Source organism: Schistocerca nitens, chromosome 1 (genome assembly GCF_023898315.1).
Source record: "Schistocerca nitens isolate TAMUIC-IGC-003100 chromosome 1, iqSchNite1.1, whole genome shotgun sequence".
NCBI classification, from domain to species: domain Eukaryota; kingdom Metazoa; phylum Arthropoda; class Insecta; order Orthoptera; family Acrididae; genus Schistocerca; species Schistocerca nitens.
Genome location: NC_064614.1, coordinates 62,750,499 through 62,767,876, shown reverse-complemented (window position 1 = coordinate 62,767,876; position 17,378 = coordinate 62,750,499).

Below are 17,378 nucleotides of genomic sequence, written 5' to 3'. Positions count from 1 at the left end.
ACACGTTACTATTTTTAGTCCTACTCATCTACTCACGTGAGAAGTTACATTTTTTTTTACTGGCAGTTTTTCTGCCAACAGTTTTTAAGTATAAATTCGTCAGTGGGATAGGAGTTTTTCAGGAGAAATCATTTTACGTTAGATTTATAACTTGCTACTCTGCCTGTCAGACAGTTTCTATTACCGGACAAATAATCAAAATTTTTTGTTGCTGCGTAGTGAACACCTTTCTGAGCCACTGACAGCCTTAACAATGGGTAAAAGGTCAAATGTTCAAATGTGTGTGAATTTCTAAGGGACCAAACTGCTGGGGTCATCGGTCCCTAGACTTACACACTACTTGTACTAACTTAAACTAACTCATGCTAAGAAGAACACACACACCCATGCCCGAGGGTGGACTCGAACCTCGGACGAGAGAGGCCACGCAATCCGTGACATAGCGCCTCAAACCGCGCGGCCACTCCGCGTGATAATAAAGGTCATTTTTCCCTCTACTGTTGTAGGTGCGGACATCACTATTATTCTCAAATTGCGATGGATTATTTATGACGTATTTCATTAGCGAATGTGTGTATTGCGACGGTGCAATTAAAATGCGTAGCTCCTTAAAGAGGTTCCTACATAACGTCCGTGGGTGAACACCAAATATTATTTTTACTACTCGCTTTTCTGCAGTCAGTGCTTTCTTTCTAAATGATGAGTTACCCCAGAAAATTATTCCGTAAGACATTGTCGACTGGAAATATGCAAAATTTGCCAGGAGGCTGATACATTTGTTTCCACGATTAGCAATTGTATGAAGAGAAGCAGTATCTGAACTTAATTGTTTGACAAGCTCAGCCATATGCTTCTACTAGTTCAAGATTTCAGCAGCACACACACCTAAAAATTTGGACCATTCTACTCTGTTTACTGACTCCTGCTGATGTCCTACATGAGTTGTTGGTATGAGTTCATTTGTTGTACAGAACAGGAGGTAGTGTTTTGTTTCTTCAAAATTTAGGGAGGATTCATTTTCAGAGAGCCACTTAATAATTGTGATTCTTGAGTTTCTCCCGGCGTATTTGATAATTAAAATATCCACGGGTGTACTGCCGGTCTACAGTGTCCAACGGGCACAATATTTCGGCGATCATACATGTCGCCATCATCAGGTGAACTGACGGACTGAGCTCCTGTGAACGTGCCGGCACGGAGATCCGTACACTATGGCTGCTCAGGGGGAACTGGGTTCGGTCGCGGCGGCGGCCGATTTAAATACCCTCCGCCCGCGGCGCGCTCACTCCGCCGTCCGCGCCCCGCGCCACGGTCGCGCGGTGGAACAGATTGCGACGGCGTCTGAGATGACGTCGGTGTGGTGACTCCGTCCGCCGTTGTCGTCACAACTATACATTTGCTCGATTTACTCTTGATTAACCCAATCGCTGGTTCCCAAGCCTTGCTAAGATTATAGCCACAGTCACGGTTTATGAGGTCGTCATTGGTGCGAATTTCGATGGTGTCTCTAACCACGCTGTCTCAGTATCTCGACGTCTGTACCAGAATCCTCGTGCGTTCATACTTCATAGCGTGATTTTCCAACAAACAATGTTCAGCGACCGCCGACTTGCTCGGATACATCAGTCGAGTGTGCCTCTGGTGTTCACGGCATCGATCCTCGACGGTACGCATCGTCTGACCAATATACGACTTGCCACACTGACACGGAATCTGGTACACGCCGGCCTTCCTCAAACCGAGGTCATCTTTGGCGCTCCCCACCAGTGCACGAGTTTTATTCGGAGGGCAAAACACAGTTCCGACCCGGTGTTTCTTGAAAATGCGGGCGATTTTCCCCGAGAGTGCGCCCGTGTATGGGATAAACGCAGTGCCTACCTCCTCCCTCGTGATTTCATCCATCTCCACAGGTTGTGCTGTAGTGGGTGGGCGGAGAGCACGTTGCATCTGCCACTCTGAGTACCCATTTTTTCGAAATACAGTTCTCAGATGTTCCAATTCCTGGGGTAGTCTCTCTGCATCAGAGATAGTGCGCGCCCTATGTACTAGAGTTTTAAGCACCCCATTCCTCTGTGAAGGGTGGTGGCAGCTGTCTGCGTGCAAATACAGATCAGTGTGCGTTGTCTTCCGATACACCCCATGGCTAGGGTGCCGTCAGGCCTTCTCTTGACCAAGACGTCAAGGAAAGGTAGTTTACCCTCCGTTTCAGTCTCCATAGTGAATTTGATGTTGGGGTGTATGGAGTTTAGATGTGTAAGGAAGTCAAGGAGTTTATCCATACCATGTGGCCAGATGACGAACGTGTCGTCAACGTAACGGAAAAAAGCAAGTAGGTTTCCATTCGGATGACGACAGGGCTTCCTCCTCGAAGTTCACCATGTACAAATTCGCTACCACCGGTGAGAGTGGGCTACCCATGGCGACTCCCTCCGTTTGTTCGTAGTATTCTCCATTAAAAAGAAAATACGTGGAAGTCAAGACATGCCTAAAAAGTTCAGTGGTCTTCTCGTCAAACTTCTGACTAATCAATTCTAGTGACTCTCGCAGGGGTACCCTCGTGAACAAGGAAACGACGTCAAAACTCACCATGATATCTGACACCCAACGTGAAGCTATCAAGGCGTTTAACAAAATCCACGGAATTACGGATGCGATGAGGGCATTTACCCACATAAGGACTTAATATTCCCGTCAGGTATTTGGCCAACAAATATGGAGGTGCCCTGATGTTGCTGACAATGGGGGGTAATGGTACCCCCTCTTTGTGAACCTTCGGGAGTCCATATAGTCTAGGCGGTACCGGACCTTGGGGTAACAATTTCTTAGCGTCACCCTCCGGTAAATCTGCGTCCTTGAGAAGCGACCTCGTCTTGTTGTCCACCTTGTTTGTAGGGTCAACGCTGATCTTCCGGTAGGAATCGTCACTTAGCAGGCTGTGCATCGTATCAGTGTAGTCCTTATGGGAGACAACAACTGTAGCATTGCCTTTGTCAGCCGGTAAGACAACAATTTCAGAGCGCTCCCTCAGATCACGAATGGCCGCCCTCTCTTTACTAGTGATATTTGACTTCATCGGATTGGATTTCGTCAACGCACGACAAGTTTCACGACGTATTTCCTCAGCTGATTCAGGCGGAAGTCGAGCTACAACCTGTTCAACAGCACTAACAATTTCTGCGACCGGAGTGAACTTGGGGGTGGGAGCGAAGTTGAGACCTTTCTGCAAAACCGAGACCGCATCATCACTTAACACCATGCCACTCAAATTGATGACAGTCTTGCCCGGAACCTGCAGAGATGGTTTGTCAAGGAGACGTGAGAACTTAGCTGTTTGACGTCCCGTTACCTTCTTATGGGCGGAATCAGCTGGAACCCAGGTGACACCATCAATCCAATCCCAGGAAAAAGAAGTGAAATTACTAGCCAGTTGCAAATGTAGTTTGAGTAATTCCTGTCAGATAAACTCAAGGCTCCGGCGGGTGAATTGCACTCTCTCACGTACCAATGCGAGGCTGGCTCGTTTCTTGATTCTCTTAGCTGCTGCAGAATCGATGTGATGCATAACCTTAGCAAAATTTGGAACAACGTTCTCGGAACGACATCTCTTTAGAAAGGCAAGAGTACTTAGCAAACGACATCTACGGTGGCGCAACTTTTCAAATTTCTTCATGCTGCGGTACATCTCCTCCCCGTAAAGGTGTATGATGTGATTCTTGAGTTTCTCCCGGCGTATTTTGAAGAAACACCGGGTCGGAACTGTGTTTTGCCCTCCGAATTAAACTCGTGCACTGGTGGGGAGCGCCAAAGATGACCTCGGTTTGAGGAAGGCCGGCGTGTACCAGATTCCGTGTCAATGTGGCAAGTCGTATATTGGTCAGACGATGCGTACCGTCGAGGACCGATGCCGTGAACACCAGAGGCACACTCGACTGATGTATCCGAGCAAGTCGGCGGTCGCTGAACATTGTTTGTTGGAAAATCACGCTATGGAGTATGAACGCACGAGGATTCTGGTACAGACGTCGAGCTACTGGGACAGCGTTGTTAGAGAGGCCATCGAAATTCGCACCAATGACGACCTTATAAACCGTGACTGTGGCTATAATCTTAGCAAGGCTTGGGAACCAGCGATTGGGTTAATCAAGAGTAAATCGAGCAAATGTATAGTTGTGACGACCACGGCGGACAGAGCCATCACACCGACGTCATCTCAGACGCCGTCGCAATCTGTTCCACCGCGCGACCGTGGCGCGGGGCGCGGACGGCGGAGTGAGCGCGCCGCGGGCGGAGGGTATTTAAATCCGCCGCCGCCGCGACCGAATCCAGTGCGCTGGAGACTGCGGACGGAGCGCACAGGCACGCTGTACACGAGGCAGCAGAAGAAGCCGGCGCGCACGCACCTCCACACGCAGGCGAACATGGCTTGACGCAGGAAGGGCAGCAAGATTGCGGCCGCGATCGAACTCCTTGTCGATGCGATCGGGAAGGACCGCGGTCGCAGTCGCCGCCACAAGAAGAAGCAGCGCACTGAGCAGCAATGCTTCAAGTGCCAAAAGATGGGGCACATCGCCAAAGTGTGCAGGGGCACTCCAGCGTGTTTGAAGTGTGCCGAGGCACACGACACACGCGACTGCACCAAGCCTCGCGACCCGGCTGCCAAGTGCGTGAATTGCGGCGGTGCCCACGCCGCAAACTCGCGCAGCTGCGCCTACGTGCGGGGCTACAGAGACAAGATGGCCGCCCCACGCCCAGCAGAGGTGCCTGGCGTCGAGACGGACGTCCCGCCCCCCCGTTCCCGCGGGGGTGGCGGACCGTGCCGTCGCGAAGCCACCACAGACGACGCACTGGCCGCCTTCCACACGGCCCTCGCGGCCGAGAGGGCCGCCATGAGGGAGGAACTCGTGGCTGTTCACCGCCAGCTGCAACAGCTGCGTGAGGAGCTGCGGGTCCTCAGGAAGACGCCAAACCCCACTGCGAGTCGGCCAACGGGAGTCGACGCCTCCACCCAGACGGTGCCACCCGACCCGCCAGTTGATGTGACGGGCGGCGCGGAGGCACCTATGGAGATCGAAGTGGTGCAGCCTGCTCTCCCTCCTGACGGGGAGGTCGAGCCGCGGGCACACGACGAGGAGACGCACACGGAGACACCCCCAGTTGCCGCGGCGGAGACAGAAGGCCGGCCGCTCAGTACGGACTACAGCTTGGACCCTGTGCTGCAGCTGTTCGCGTCTCTTCATAACGGGACATACCAGTTCTCCCGTCCAGTCACTCCACCCCACAGGACGAAGACCACTTCTTCGCAACCCGAAGAAGCGGTAACAGACGAAGAGCTGCCCCTCCCGCTCCCAGACGAGCGGAGCGTGCAGCCCTTCCTCAAGAAGATCGTGGCGTCGCTGAAGGACGGGTCGTACCCTCACGGGGACAACCCATACCCCTTCACGCCGGCGCCCGCGAAGCCACCACCGCCTCACCAACCGTGTGACCTCAAACACATGCGTTGCATGTTGCATGAGGCCGTAACCAGGAAGGAGCTGAAATTGCTCAACAGCCGCCCCATCTTCACCCCTTCGGACTGGGAACACATCACCCGGGTCACAGAGAAGTGGGTGAAGGAGGAGTGGCGCTCCGGCAGGCGTCAGCCTGCTCCAGAAGACATACCAATGCACGACTACTTCGCTAGTCTAAACTCAGCGGGGTAGCCGAGGCCGATTCCAACGAGAGGCCACAAATACAACAACAGAGGAATCAAGGAGGAACAGCAGCACTGCTGCTTAGCCTCCACCATCTCCGGACTGAGGAGGTCCGTGATTTTCAAGCGAAGCGAAGCGAAGCGACCGAATCCAGTTCCCCCTGAGCAGCCATAGTGTACGGATCTCCGTGCCGGCACGTTCACAGGAGCTCAGTCCGTCAGTTCACCTGATGATGGCAACATGTATGATCGCCGAAATATTGTGCCCGTTGGACACTGTAGACCGGCAGTACACCCGTGGATATTTTGATCACTTAATAGTTTTTGGAAAATATAATTTACCCAGAATGAGATTTTCACTCTGCAGATTAAAACTGTGTGCGTGACCGAGACTGGAACTCGGGACCTTTGCCTTTCGCGGGCAAGTGCTCTACCATTTGAGCTACCCAAGCATGACTCACGCCCCCTCCTCATAGCTTTACTACTGGCCGTACCTCGTCTCTTACCTTCAAATGAGCGCACACTCCGCTGCAGAGTGAAAATCTCATTCGGGAAAAATCCCCCACGCTGTAGCTAAGCCATGTCTCCGCAATATCCTTTCTTTCAGGAGTGCAAGTTCTGCAAGGTTCGCAGGAGTGCTTCTGTAAAGTTTGGAAGGTTAGGAGACGAGGTACTGGCAGAAGTAAAGGTGTGAGGACGGGGCGTGAGTCGTGCTTCGGTAGCTCAGATGGTAGAGCACTTGCCCGCGAAAGGCAAAGGTCCCGAGTTCGAGTCTTGGTCCGGCACACAGTTTTAATCTGCCAGGAAGTTTAATATAATTTACCATTTCTTCTGCTGCTTTCTCTCTAATAGGATTTATTATAATACTAGTATCGTCCGCAAGAAGTATCAATTTTTTTTGTTGAATCTTATAATGCACACATTTATAAGGAATAAGTGTGGACCTAAAACGGAACATTATGGGACTCCCTTGGTGATTTTCCCCAATAACTAAAATGTTCTGCTTTTCACATTGAATGAATTATTCAGCACAACGTTTCGCCTTCTGTCCTAGCACTGTGTTCGACTATTGCGCAATATAAGATTCTGCGTACTATATAATTGTTCGGTACTTCTTATAAGCACCTCTCACCGAACTGGTATGACTGTGAGGAACAAAAATATTTTCATGGAGTTGTAGTGAATCGTCAGTGATTTTGAAGCATTAGTAAATGTGATTGAGCGAATGGTTATACTATAAACCGCTGATTACTTATCTTCGGCAACCTCGGCTAGGGGAGATTTCTTCTGTTGACATCGTCTTAATAATAGTCCGGGTTTTAATTTCGAGATTAAAACATCTTTTTCTTTCCTTTCGAAAATAGTTCGTGCATATTTGACATTGACGTTAGATTCCATTTCGATATTTGTTATAGTCGAAGTCCTGTTGTGTCTGCAACACAATGGCTCAGAACAGACTGTTTATAGAACATGTCATGCCATGACTGCCCCATAGCCACCACTCTTCACAGGTTTTCACTTCATGTGGGGCCACAATCAAGACCAAAGTCATACTTATCCCACAGATAAATTTCAAAGTGATTACAATAGTTTAAAGAGGTAAAGTGTAATACGAATCGTATGTGATAAAAAATATAAATTCATGTGATATTGTGAAATACAGTTTTTATTGACTTTTACAAATTCAGTCTTATTTACGCCTGTGTTGAAATTAACCAAGGACGTACTAGGAAGTCTACTTTTTCAGAGTTTTCGTGTATTTGCATTTCGAGCATTCTGGGTGTTCTTATTAACTTTAAATACGACAAAGAAATAGTAGACTGTGTAACAAATGCGAAATTTCTAGGAATGAATATTGATTCTCAGTTGAAGTGGTGTGAACACACAAAGGTACTTGAAAACAGAATGTCATCAGCATGTTATGCCCTTAGAATCCGATCATCAATGTGTAACATGCAGTGTCTTTTAGTTACATATTATTCATATGTACACTCAGTTTTTAGCTATGGAATTCTTTCTTGGGGAACAAATGCACAAAATATGAACACAATTTTCAAACTCCAGAAAAGAGCCATAAGAATAATAACCAAAAATACTAGTCGAGCTCATTAGATCTGTTCAGATCACTGGGGATTTTAACTGCTCCATGTGAATACATTTACCAATCAGTTGTACACATAAAAAATAACTTTGGTAATTACTGCACAAACAGCTCTGTCCATGACCATGCAACAAGAGATAGACTCAACTTACAGTTCCCAAGAAAAAATAAACATAAAACTCAAAACAGCATTTTCTACCAAGGAATAAAACTGTACAATAAATTACCAAAAGAGATTAAAGAAATTGCCAAAATACACTTATTTAAAAAGGCAGCTAAAAAGCACCTGTTATGCAATAAATTTTATACATTGAAGTATTACTTAGCTAAAACAGAGTAGGGGTTTGATAAAGACTGTTATACAAATAAATAATGATAATAATGATTATAAAATATCCAACATTACACATAACACCTTCACTTTGTATTTTTCCTTCTTTTTTTCCTTTCTAGAAATACTTACCCCCCTAAGCCATGCATAGCACAATACTAACACCTCTTCCTCTTTCTGAACTCAACATCTCACTCATTATGGAGGGATGCAGACTCAGTTTTTCAGGATAGCAAATGGAATGTTGCGGTACAGAAAATGGCCCAGAGATCACCAATTTGTGTGTGTGTGTGTGTGTGTGTGTGTGTGTGTGTGTGCGTAGTGAGTGACGTGTTATGAAACAATGTGTGTATAGTGTGTGCAGTGACGGATAGTGAGATATGAGTGAACAGTGTGGCATTACATTACTTAATAAGTTATTGGTAAAAAAAGTATTGTATACCAGGAGTATATTTAATGATTATCTCTAACTAGAAGTCTGTAAATACATGTGTATACGAATTACCTTTTTTTAAATTGATCTAAATTTTTAAATACTTTGACATGTCCTATATCCTTGTAAAAAGAGATCTACGGATGAATAAAGCTACTACTAGTACTACTACCACTACTACTACTACTACTACTAACAACCGAAAATTATGTTAGTAAATCGAGCTCTGCTGCAAAAAAACGCGCAATTCGACCAAAAGTGCTATCGGAAGGATAAAGTCAGAGAGATCGGCATCGAACGATTCAATTCGGAAAAGAGAAACAACTCCGGAGTTTTACTTTCTGCGGAATAGTTGCAAATTGATAGGTGATGTTATAGAGGAAACCACACTTACATTATTAAGCATCGATCACAAAAAATGCGGAACACAGTCATTACGGTTGGATTGCACAATTGGCGATAAACCACGGGACGTAAAATATCTATGTATAACATTCCATAACGACCTAAAGTGTAATTACCACATGTAACTAATTTCAGGAGTAAAAACTCCAAACTGACATTCACTGCATGAGTGCTATGGAAATGTATGTCACCCGTGAAATAATTTATAAAATCCTCGCTCAACCGATACTGAGAATTGCTTGTCAACCAGAAGGCCTTACCAATTAGCATTATATTCTAAGAAGAGCGGCGCGTTTCGTGACTTGTTCGCTTAGTGAGAGTCACAGCGTTGCGGAGATTCCCATCACCTTCAGTGGCAGACGCTACTCAAGAGACTTCGTGCTACAAGGAGAGAGTTACCGATAAAATTCCGAGAAAGCACGTTCCAAGGCGAGTCGAATAATCTGTTACTGCGTCCCATATGTCTCGCGGAATGGGCCTTACAGTGAAATCAGAGATATTTGAGCTTAGGCCTATACTGTGGCTTCTGAGTGAAACTGGTACAAAGCGGACGATAAGAAGGAAAGACCGATAGTGTACGGTACGTCCAAGAACCAAGAGCGCAGCACAATAAGGATGGAAGTACAGGAAGAAAGCTCTCAGATTTAAAAAGGGTAAGAGGAGGCTGCGATATTCTCCCGTACTGTTCAACGTATACGTCGAAGAAGCAATTGTGGAAATAAAAAATAAAAAAATGCGGGACTGGGATTAAAAATCATGGTGTGTAATGCTACATTTCTAACACGGCAAAGAGAGTAGAGGCAAGAAAACATTCAGTTCGTACTAAAGCTAGCAAAGCAGCAAGTTACCTGACAATTTTTATGTGCTGTGTTAACAAAAATAAATACAGGTTACCTCCGAAATATTATCCATAGGCGCCAGGATGTATAGTCATTCGCTGAGCCAGCTTGACTAGAGTTATCTAAGAAATATAAAATAGTCGCAAGTGAGAAATCGAGCTCACGGAATAGTAGTAGAGCTTTACCTCTCAGAATACACTTAAGTAACAAGTGGTAGGTTCGATTAACAGTTTTAAGTTATTACATCCGTGGCGAATTATGAATGATGACTCGTTCGCAAAAAATAAGCAGACGCTTAGCTAAATTACAGCGTCATTTAAAGTAAACTTAGAATCCACTGAAGATAGTTAGTCAAACTGACACAGTTGACTACAAGGTACAAGCTACAAATTAGTGACACATGAAACTAAACTACTGTTCCAGAACAAATACATATAAGAATGTTCTTACAATAGCTACTCTACCCAAATCGTTCTCGACCAAAGTGCAATAGAATAGTAATAATAATTTATATGTTTTTAGAACAAATGTGAGGCACTTAAGCCTCCTCAGAAATGTCAACGAATGTACAATCTGTGCACTTCTTGTGAAAGGGAAACAGTTTTATTGAAAAACGACTTTTGTAAGTCCTATTTTATGAAGCATTACTACAGGAGAAAGGATGTGATTGATACAACTGACTGATGAAACTCCTGTTCTCAGTGAAAGTGGTGAAGAATTACAGGTCCTGTGGAACGGCTTGAAAATTCTTTTGAGTGCATGATATGGACTGAGAAAAAACAAAGAAAGACGAAAGTAAAGATGTTAAGCAGAAAAAGGAATTAGCGATAAAATCAATATGAGAATTGGATGGCCCGTAATCGGTGAATTGAAGAACTTGATGTAGATCAGACGTAACAAGGAGGATACGTCAGGCAACTAGCACAGGCAATGAGATATTAATCGCTAAAATAAGTCTACTAATATCTACCATAGCCCTTAATTTCAAGAAGAAGTTTCTGAGAACGTACATCTTGAACATAGCATTGTGTGTAAGTATATTATGGACTGTGGGAAAAGGAGAAAAGGAGAGAATTTCAGTGTTTGAGAATGTGATGTTGGATAAGAAGGCAGAATATTAAGTGAACCGATCAGACAAGAATTGAGGTTTTCGGCAGAACCGGCAATTAAAGGAATATATGGAAAACATTAACAAGAAGGAAGATGCTGGTAGGACATATATTGAGGCGTCGAAGAATAACTTCCATGGCATTTTAGGGAGCTGTAGAGGATAAAAACTGTAGAGAAAAACAGATATTGGAATACATCCAGCAAATAATCGAGTACATTGTGTGTACATGTTACTCTGAGATGAAGTGTGAACACAACTGGCGAAGTCGTGGTGGGCAGCATCAAACGGGTAATATTAATGAGGAAAAATAAAAATAAAAAAAGAGTCGGTGGCTCACAAAAGAGCTCCTTCCCCCACGGCATTCACCAATGGAATGGAAAAAGAGGAAAATATTATTAGCACGTTAAGTACTTTCTGCCACGTACAAAGATAACATGCGGAGTTTATGTAATTTAGAAATGATCTATTAGGGTAATGTTTGCGGCTTAAACAAGTTTATACTGTATATTAACTCTGGTTTACTCTGATTTTGCTGAATACCTGTAACACACCAATATCCGGTTACTCTGTAATGAAACACCAAAGGCGATGAGTTTGGCCGTGTCAGCATTGCCAGCTAACATTCTCCAGCACCGTGCGAACTTTGCTGGTAAAGTTAGCTCCCGCCTTGTTTGCCGCGAAGAAACTTTTCCTCTTCTCCGTAAATATCCGTCGCTTTGATGGTATTCGTTTTAGTGTTGTTCGACAGGAAGGCTCATGACCTTTTAAAACTTTATCCATTTATGTCTCTTCGTTTTATCACTATCGTCTCGCAACTACGTCATCAGAATCAGCCATTTTCATCCACTGCTGGCTAAAGGCTTCTCCCATCCTTTTCGGCGTGTTACGATCTTCAGCTTCAGGCGTCAAAGTACTTATCGCCTGTTTACAGTGCCAGTGCCGTCTGAAAATCTTACGCTAAATCGTAAACCTGGACGTTGCTTACGCCTGGAATGTTTCTAAGAATTTTCTTAATCCTTCTTTCTTCACTGTACTTAGTTACACTCGTCGCCAATCTGCACAACGCTAAATTAAGACAATCATTGCGTCATCTGCTAATTCATTGCCTATCTTCCTCGTTACTTGCAATGCAGTGACTACCACTTCCAGTTGGACAAATGGGTCTGAGCACTATGGGACTTAACATCTGAGGTCATCAGTCCCTGTTGGACAGACCTCAGTGATAAGCACATTAAATTCAATGAAGCACTGTGGCAGGTTATGATTGACAGTTCGAGTTGTACTGTGTATCTACACTCATGCTCATAAATTAAGGATAATGCTGGTACATGGTGAAACCACGGTCTGGTGGGCGGTTTCGAGCTTAAATCACGTCGGGGCATAACCATGAGGTGCATTTGACCAATGGTCGTCGCACGGTGGCGCTGGCAGCAGTCCACATACGCAGAGGTGTGTTGATGCATGCCAGAGTGCGGTGCAGTGAGTAGGGGTACAGACGTTTTCAGACGTGCTAATGGTGGCTGTGTGTTGAAAATGGCTCAAAGAACACATATTGATGACGTTATGGGGGGTAGAATACTAGAGCGCCTGGAGGCTTTTCAAACACAGCAAGTCATAGCACGCGCTCCCCCCCCCCCCCCCCCCCCCCCACCGTGTGCCATAAAGTGTGATCTCAAGATTATGGCAACGACTCCTGCAGCCAGAAAACGCGCCCAGGCGCTACAGTACGGGACGTCCACAGAGTAAAATACCACAAGAATACCTATATCTCACCATCAATGCCCGCAGACAGGCACGGAATAGTGCAGGTAGCCTTGCTCGGGACCTTATCGCAGCCACTGGAACAGTTGTCTCCAGACACACAGTCTACAGACGACTGAACAGACATGGTTTGTTCGCCCGGAGACCTGCAATGTGCATTCCACTGACCCCTGGCTACAGGAGAGCCCGTAAAGCCTGGTGTCAAGAACACAGTACATGGTCATTGGAACAGGTTATGTTCATGGACGAGTCCAGGTATAGTCTGAACAGTGATTCTCGCTGGGTTTTCATCTGGCGTGAACCAGGGACTAGATACCAACCCCTTAATGTCCTTGAAAGGAACCTGTATGGAGGTCGTGGTTTGATGGTGTGGGGTGGGATTATGACTGGTGCACGTACACCCCTGCATGTCTTTGACAGAGGAACTGTAACAGGTCAGGTGTATCGGGAAGTCATTTTGCACCAGTATGTCCGCCTTTACAGGGGTGCAATGGGACCCACCTTCCTCCTGATGGATGGTAATGCACGGCCCCATCGAGCTGCCATCGTGGAAGAATGCCTTGAAACAGAAGGTATCAAGCGAAAGGAGTGGCCTGATCTAAACCCCATCGAGCACGTCTGGGATGCTTTCGGTCGACGTATCGCTGTACGATGGTGGTGGTGTGGTGGTTAGTGTTTAACGTCCCGTCGACAACGAGGTCATTAGACACGGAGCGCAAGCTCGGGTTAGGGAGGGGTTGGGAAGGAAATCGGCCGTGCCATTTCAAAGGAAACATCCCGGCATTTGCCTGAAACGATCTAGGGAAATCACGGAAAATCTAAATCAGGATGGCTGGAGACGGGATTGAACCGTCGTCCTCCCGAATGCGAGTCCAGTGTGCTAACCACTGCGCCACCTCGCTCGGTATCGCTGTACGACTTCAAGCCCCTAGGACACTTCAGGAGCTCCGACAGGGACTGGTGCAAGAGTGGTAGGCTATACCCCAGCAGGTGCTCGACCACCTGATCCAGAGTATGCCAACCCATTATGCGGCTTGTGTACGTGTGCATGGTGATCATATCCCATATTGATGTCGGGGTACATGCACAGGAAGCAGTGGCGTTTTGTAGCACATGTGTTTGGGGACGGTTTTCTCAACTTATCACCAATACCGTGGACTTACAGATCTGTGTCTTGTTTGTTCCCTATGTGCCTATGCTATTAGCGCCAGTTTTATGTAGTGCCACGTTGTGTGGCACCACATTCTGCAGTCATCCTTAATTTATGAGCATGAGTGTAGTTAATGACACCACCACCTTTAACTGCGAAGAGGCTTTGAAGGTCAAACGTTACCGCCCTGTCGCCGTGTCACCCTCAACCCATAGGCGTCACTGGACGCGGATACGGAGGGGCATGTGGTCAGCACACCGCTCTCCCAGCCTCCCGTTGTCAGCTTTCGTCATCGGAGCCGTTACTTCTTGGTTAAGCAGTACCTCAATTGGCCTCAAAAGAGCTCAGTACGTCCTTCTTGGCAACAGCGCTCGTCAATCCAGATGGTCACCACCCAAGTGCTAGCCAAGCCTGACAACGCTTAACTTCGGTGATCTCAGAGGGGCCAGTGTTACCAGTGCGGCCGTTACTGACCTGCTGGTCGTGGAGCTCTTTCTCTCGAATAAATCATCCATTTTTCTGAAATTGTAACACTTATTTGCCTGTACATCACATACGTCGTTTTCAATCCCATTCGGATAATTTCTTCATGGTGCGTTGTTTCTCTTTGTCTTAGAGTGTATGTGTTCAGAAACATGTCCTGAATAAATTCCCATTTTCACAGACGTTACACCAAGAAATGATTTATAATGCAATCTGACTTTATCATTAAAAAAGGAACAGGCTTAGGGATAATTACTGCTTACTTCGCGCAACGGAAATAGATAGAGAGCGCAAATGGGTATTTAAGTGAAATTTACGATCAGCCTCACGTCTAACTAGCGCATAATCAAATTTTGGGAATATGTATATAACACACTTTATAGGTGAATTATGTGCAATGAGCATGCGTGGATCAGTATGTTAACCTAATCAGGTTGTAAAATGTAAGACATTTCCAGGGGCAGATGTGGACTCTGACCACAATCTATTGGTTATGAACTGTAGATTAAAACTGAAGAAACTGTAAAAAGGTGGAAATTTAAGGAGATGGGACCTGGATAAACTGACTAAACCAGAGGTTGTACAGAGTTTTAGTGCGAGCATAAGGGAACAATTGACAGGAATGGGGGAAAGAAATAAAGTAGAAGATGAATGGGTAGCTTTGAAGGATGAAATAGTGAAGGCAGCAGAGGATCAAGTAGATAAAAAGACGAGGGCTAGTAGAAATCCTTGGGTAACTGAGTACCAGAAGAAATATTGAATTTAATTGATGAAGAAAGGAGAAAAAATAAAACGGCAGTAAATGAAGCAGGCAAAAAGGAATACAGACGTCTCAAAAATGAGATCTACAGGAAGTGCAAAATGGCTAAGCAGGGATGGCTAGAGGACAAATGTAAGGATGTAGAGGCATATCTCACTAGGGGTAAGATAGATACTGCCTACAGGAAAATTAAAGAGACTTTTAGAGAAAAGGGAACCACTTGTATGAATATCAAGAGCTCAGATGGAAACCCAGTTCTAAGCAAAGAAGAGAAAGCAGAAAGGTGGAAGGAGTATATAGAGGGTCTATAAAAGGGCTAGGTACTTGGGAACAATATTATGGAAATGGAAGAGGGTGTAGATGAAGATGAAATGGGAGATATGATACTCCGTGAAGAGTTTGACACAGCACTGAAAGACCTAAGACGAAAAAAGGCCCCGGAATTAGACAACATTCCATTAGAAATACTGATAGCCTTGGGAGAGCCAGCCCTGACAAAACTCTACCATCTGGTGAACAATATGTATGAGACAGGCGAAATACCCTCAGAATTCAAGAAGAATATAATAATTCCAATCCCAAAGAACGCAGGTGTTGACAGATGTTAAAATTACCGAACTATCAGTTTTATAAGCCACGGCTGCAAAATACTAACACGAATTCTTTACCTACGAATGGAACCTCGGGGAAGATCGGTTTGGATTCCGTAGAAATATTGGAACACGTGAGGCAATACTGACCCTACGACTTATCTTAGAAGCTAGATTAAGAAAAGGCAAACCTACGTTTCGGCATTTGTGGACTTAGAGAAAGCTTTTGACAATGTTGACTGGAATACTCTCTTTCAAATTGTGAAGGTGGCAGGGGTAAAATACAGGGAGCGAAAGGCTATTTACAATTTGTACAGAAACCAGATGGCAGTTATAAGAGTCGAGGGACATGAAAGGGAAGCAGTGGTTGGGAAGGGAGTGAGACAGGGTTGTAGCCTCTCCCCGATGTTATTCAATCTGTATATTGAACCAGCAGTAAAGGAACCAATGAATACAGAATATATTAACAAATGACATAAAGTGCACATGCACTGTATAAGTCTTTAGTATTTTTACATGAACTAATCACATTAACAAATGAAATGAAGCGCACACACACTGTATAAGTCTTTAGCATTTTTTACAAGAACTGAATACATTAAGAAATGAAACAAAGTGTACACGCACTGTAGAAGTCTTTAGCATATTTAGGACAACTGATCATATTAACAAATGAAATGAAGTGCACATGCACTGTATAAATCTTTAGCATTATTTACAAGAACTGAATACATTAACAAATGAAATAAAGTGCACAAGCACTGTAAAAGATTTTAGCATTTTTTTACAAGAACTAAAAAAATAAGAAATGAAATAAAGTGCACACACACTGTGAAAGTCTTTACCATTTTACAATAATTTCAACGCACTGTATAAGTCTTTACCATTTTACAAGAACTAGGAAAGGAATGGGAAGGATAACATCATGGTTGTAGCTCAGTGAGTTGCACGTAGCTGTGCTGAATGTCCATATCTTTCTACAGAAGCACAACACCAAGTGAGACAATCTGAAGTTCTCTTCCCTGAAGTATTTATCAGTGTAGTCAAGACACTGAAATGTTGTACTAATATTGTATGTTATCACCAAACAGTAGGACCATAATAACATCTCCATCGTTCAAGGTGGTGGGCAGCTTGGTATGTCAACATGTCAACACCACATTCTTGTATAATCCACTCTCTTACGTCAACGTAGAATTAGTGCAAAAACCAAATATAGTGCTCCATGATCATGAGGATGGACAGGACATACGGATATTGCAGTAATTACTGGTAATTAGGTCAGAAGGTGAAGGACATGAAATCTTATGCTAGTCATCATTCAGAATTACACTAGTGTATCAACCGATTTGAATAATTATTGGCACTAATTGGCCAGTTACTAAACATGTAAGTATTGAGTATTACAAAACACTATTCATCAGTCATCTAATTACAGTAATTATTGGTATTTATTTATAGAGTATAACAAAATATTATTAAGAACTCGTCATAAGACATTTCATTACAGTAATTATTGGTGTAGCATTTATGCATAAGTCATCTCATTATGGTAATCGTTGGCATCATACGATATCTCATTACAGTAATTACTGGCATAGCATTTATAGAGTATATTATTTACAGAAATTATTGGCATATCATTTATGCACAAGTCATCTCATTATAATAATTATTGGCGTTGCATTTATGCATGTCATCTCATTACAGTAATTATTGGCATAG